The sequence below is a fragment of the Physeter macrocephalus genome, chromosome 13, assembly GCF_002837175.3.
Source record: "Physeter macrocephalus isolate SW-GA chromosome 13, ASM283717v5, whole genome shotgun sequence".
Lineage (NCBI taxonomy): Eukaryota > Metazoa > Chordata > Mammalia > Artiodactyla > Physeteridae > Physeter > Physeter macrocephalus.
In genome coordinates, this window is record NC_041226.1 from 1,006,624 (window position 1) to 1,011,577 (window position 4,954).

The 4,954-nt window shown below is 49.1% G+C and overlaps 1 protein-coding gene across 3 annotated transcripts in view; it reads left to right on the plus strand.

Annotated features, from left to right (window-relative positions):
- The first annotated feature begins 1,696 nt into the window (after positions 1–1,696).
- The window catches only part of IFT88 (intraflagellar transport 88), a 76,768-nt gene continuing 73,510 nt past the window's right edge, over positions 1,697–4,954 (plus strand). For all 3 annotated transcript variants that reach the window (XR_008619071.1, XM_028497284.2, XM_055089685.1), the window contains exon 1: positions 1,697–1,777. The gene's annotated coding sequence lies outside the window, so the exon portion shown is untranslated. The remainder of the gene's footprint in view (positions 1,778–4,954) is intronic.

Genomic DNA, 4,954 nt, shown 5'->3' on the forward strand with positions numbered 1-4,954 from the left:
CGTCCCCTGCATCGGCAGGCGGACTCTCAACCACTGCGCCACCAGGGAAGCCCAATAAATAAATATTTAAAAAAAAAAATCGAGGGAGCTGCAAATTTACAGCCTGGAGATCTAAACAGATAATGAAAATGGTTTCCATATATCGAAGTGCAGTGATTTGAAGGGCTCTACAGTGTTCAGGAATTAATTCACCAAACATGTAGTGAACAGCTACTTTGAGCCAGGCTGGGTAGCTAGATACTCTCAAGAGCCGTGTAAGACTTTACCAGATCTCCAAGCTGACAAGCTAACAGGGTGTCCTGACAGCTGGCAGAAACACCTGGTCAGAGACAGAGGACCTTATTGTCACAGCCCAGCAAGCAGCCTGAGCTTCACACTTCCTCTGTCCACTCACCTCCCCAGTCCCACAGGGCTAGCGCAGGTGGCTGCTGCACGCACAGTGAGTTTGTGTCACAGCTGAGGGACCCTAAGCTTTGGAAACCTCCGTTTTTTATGATGAACTGCAGGCCAGCACGATGCTCAGACATCGTCCCTAATATGCCAGAGGGCATAACCTGCCTTTTGCACTGGAGGGAGACAACATCTCAGTCTTCCAAAGCTGTTCCCTATGCAAACATTGTCAAAAAATACTCGTATTAGTCGTATTATTATTAGAGAATACGTATTAGTCGACACAGTGGGAGGGAAATGACTTTAAGGAACCAGCTCAGGCAGCTGTGGGAGTAGTTGGAGACCCAGGGCAGATCTGATGTTGCAGCTGAGTCTGAACGCGTCTGAGGCAGAATTCCCTCTTCCTTGGGGACCTCAGTCTGTTCATTCTTAAGCCCTTCAACTGATTGGGTGAGGCCCACCCACGTTATGGAGAGTAATCTGCTTTGCTCAAAGTCTGCTGATTTAACTGCTGTCACATCTGAAAAACACCTTCACACCAACAACATGACTGGTGTTTGAAAAAAAAAAACTGGGTACCATGGTCCAGCTGACAATTACATTAGCCATCACAATGGTCCAGAACAGAAGCAAGAGACTCATGGAGAATTGTCTCTCAACATGTACTTAAAGTTTAAAACTCACTAATTACACTGGTGTCTTTAGACGCCTCCCCGCCAATTTATCTTGAAAATTTAAGACAAAACTTTAATGATGTGAACCGGTTATGAACTTCATTCCTCGTTCTCTTGCTGAGCGTCACTCAGGCTGGGTGCCGGCTTTGGCACGTCTCGGTCCGCCCTCGAGGTGTCCAGGGCAGGAGCACAGGACAGGACAGGACCACGAGGTGCGTGGGGCCGCGCGGGCGGCCTGGGCTCTAGCCGTGACCGGGGGGAACCGCGGGGGGTGTCCAGAAAGCCAGCGCTGCCCGGACGCGCTTCCAGGGCTCACAGGCTAGTGCGGCGGCCACCGGAGCTATTCACAGCACCCAGCACCACCCGCCGGTGATCTGCCTTCCGGTTGATTTCATCAGGATTTAGGAGACGTGGGCTTCCCCCCAGTTCCTGTCCCACGCACCGCCCGCCAGGACCGCCTCCGCGGGGCCCCTCGGCTCCAGCTCCCTCCCCGGGACCGGCCCCGCCCCTCTCCTCTCCGCTCAGGCCCCTTCCAGCCCCCCAGGCTCGGCCCCGCCCACCTGGCTCGCCCCGCCCCCTCGCGGAGCACTGTGGGAGCGGCTTCCTTGGATCCGCGCGTGGCAACGCCCCGGTCGCGCAGCTCTCCGCCGAGTCCCGGCAAGGCCGCGCCAACCCCGCAGCCCTCGCGGTCTCCCTGCTCCCCTCGCCGCGAGGTAGGAGAGGGCCCGGGGCGGCGCGGGTGCCCGCCGCCCACCGGGGGGCCCTTGGGGGAGGGCGCGGGGGCTCTGCCCCTCCCCGCCGCCTGCCCATGAGCCCCCGCGCGCGGCCCTCGAGCCCCTGACCCAGCGTTCGTGACGGGAAGCTCGGAAATCCCCGGGAAGGCTCGGCGGGTGAGGGAGGCACGAGCTCGGGCCCCGTCTCGCGGAGGTGGGCATTCCCGGGCCGGAGTCAGTCCGCTCCACTGGGCGGCTGGGCTGTTCGGTGCGGCCCCCGGGGGGCGGGAGGCCGCCGGTGGGGACGGGGGCGGGGCCCCGGCGAGGCGGGGTGGGGGGCGCTTCCCGCGCTCAGTCCAGACGGCGCGAGCCCGGGAGCTGCCTTGGCAACAGAACCCAGGAAACCCGGGCCGTGGCGGACCTCCGCCACCTTAGCTGTTCCCCGGGTGCTTCACCTTTCCCCACCGCACCCTACCCTCCGCGTCGGTCAGCCCGAGTCTCTCAGATCTGAGCTCTTTTGGTCTGGGGACAGCCCAGCAGAAAGGATCTCCCGTTGTAAAAGTTGCTTGTTGTTGTGAGAGACGTGTAAGCTAAGTTGACTTAAATGGGACTTGTAATTGAGCACAGTGGTCCTCACAGTGTGGTCCCCGGAGTAGCAGCAGAGCAACGCTTGGGAACTTGTTAGAAATCCACATTCCAAGGGGTGGCGGGGGTGATGGCGACTCCCACCTGAGACTTGCTGAATCCGAAGCCGATATGGGGGAGTGGCAGTCTGATTTTAAGAAGCCCTTGGGTTTCTTTCGTTTTTTCAAAATTACTTTGCCTAGCAGGTTAGCCTAGATTTGTTTGTTGTTGTTTGGGCCGGGCGGCATGGCACGTGGGATCCTATTTCCTGGACCAGGGATCGAACCCAGGTCCCCTGCAGTGGAAGCGTGGAGTCCCAACCACTGGACCGCCAGGGATGTCCCAGCCCTTGGGTTTCTGACACACGCTGACCTTTGAGAACCACTGGTGTCCCATTACCTGACCTAAAGCTTTTAAGTTAAAATATTTTGTATGTCTTCTACCACCGACAATATTTTGGGGGGTTATTTTGGAATGAACATTTCTATATGATTGACATTTGCTCTCATAGTGAATTTTCATCTCCAAAAAGTAATGAGAAATTAACTCAAAAGACCTAAATCTAAGAGCTAAAGCCATAAAACTCTTAGAAGGAAACAGGTGTAAATCTTCTTGACCTTGGATTAGGCAGTGGTATTTTAGCTGTAACACCCGAAGCACAAACAACCAAAGAAAAATATATGTGTGCATCATCAAAATTAAAAGCTTTTGTGCTTCCAAGGACACTGTCAAGAGGTGGAAAGAGTGCACAGAATGGGAGAAAATAGTTGCTAGTCATTTATCTGCTAAGGTCTAGTATCAGGAACATATAAGGGATTCTTTTTTCTTTTTTGGCTCTGCCAAGCACTGAGTCCTAACCACTGGACCGCCAGAGAATTCCCCATCGTGCAGTAGTTTTTAAAAAAATTATTTACTTTTATTTTTTGGCTGCATCGGGTCTTAGTTGTGGCATGCAGGATCTTTAGTTGCAGCGTGCAGGATCTTCGTTGTGGCGTGTGGGATCTCTAGTTGTGGCTTGCGTGCTTTGTAGTTGCAGCACACGGGCTTAGTTGCCCTGTGGCAAAAGAGATATTAGTTCCCTCACCAGGGATTGAACCCAGGTCCCCTGCATTGGAAGGTGGATTCTTAACCACTGGACCACCCGGGAAGTCCTGCAGTAGCTATTCATAGTGGTCAAAAGTGGAAACAATCCAAATATCCATTAACTAATAGACAAAATGTTGTATATCCTTATGATGGAATATTATTCAGCCATAAAAAGGAATAAAGAACAGATACATGCTCTACCGTGGATGACCCTTGAAAAAATGCTAAGTGAAAGAAGCCAGACACAAAATGCCTCATATTGGATGATTCCTTTTATATGGAATGTCCAGAATCGGCGAATCCTCTGAGACAGGAGGAGGGAGAAATGGAGAGTGAATGCTAAAGGGCCCCAGGGTTCTTCATGGGGTGATGAAATGTTCTGGAATTGGGTAGCGGTAATGGCTGCACAACCTTGTGAATATACTAAAAATCACTGAATGGTACTTAAAGGGTAAATTTTATGGTATGTGAATTATATCAAAAGATTAATAATTTTATTATTAAAGTAATGTTAAAATTTTATGAGTAGCCACATATATTTGGCATTTTACTGAGCAATAAGATTAAGCTGAAATTTTTGTAGGAATTTACTGACACACTTAATATTGTACAGGCTTTAAAGATAATATGTATTTTGAGATACACAAAGTAATTCAGTACTACATTTCTTGGGTAACTAGACAGCCCCCTTCCCAAATTGCCAAAAATATTGACTCAATTTGAATGAGTCGTCTTCTGGGAATTCTTCCCCAGTTCTCTAGTAATTACTACATTTACAGTATATGTACACAATAATTACATTCCTCCCATGCTTCTATTTTACTTTGCTTTGACATCTATTTCATCTTGTTTTGTCCTTTTTCACATTTTATTATGAAAATTTACTCTGCAAATCTACAGCAAATTTTAAAGAATTTTTCAGTGAACATCATACCTGCTACATAGATTCTACCATTAACATTTTTCTGTACTTGCTTTATCATTTTTCGATCCTTTTATCCATCTTATTTTTACACATTTCAAACTAAATTACAGATACTAAGTTTAACCTTAAACAGTTGAGTATGTATATTAATTATAGTTCAATATTTGTTTATAGTTTTTTCTTTCAAGAAAAAATTTACAAACAGTAAAAAGCAGAAATCTCAAGTATGCATTTACTGAGTTTTCGCAAATGCATACATCTGTGTAACCAAATCACCTGTCAAGATATAGAACATTTATCACTTCAGAAAATTCTGTCATGCCCTTTTCCGTTCAGTCCCTACCCCCAACCTCTAAGAAGCAACTAGTGTTCTGATTGTTTTCTGCCATAGTTTTGCCTGTTCTAGGACTTGAAACATACATTAGGTACTTTTTTTGTTGTTGTTGTTGTTGTTGTTGTTTTTTGCAGTACGCGGGCCTCTCACTGTTGTGGCCTCTCCCGTTGCGGAGCACAGGCTCCGGACGCGCAGGCTCAGCGGCCAC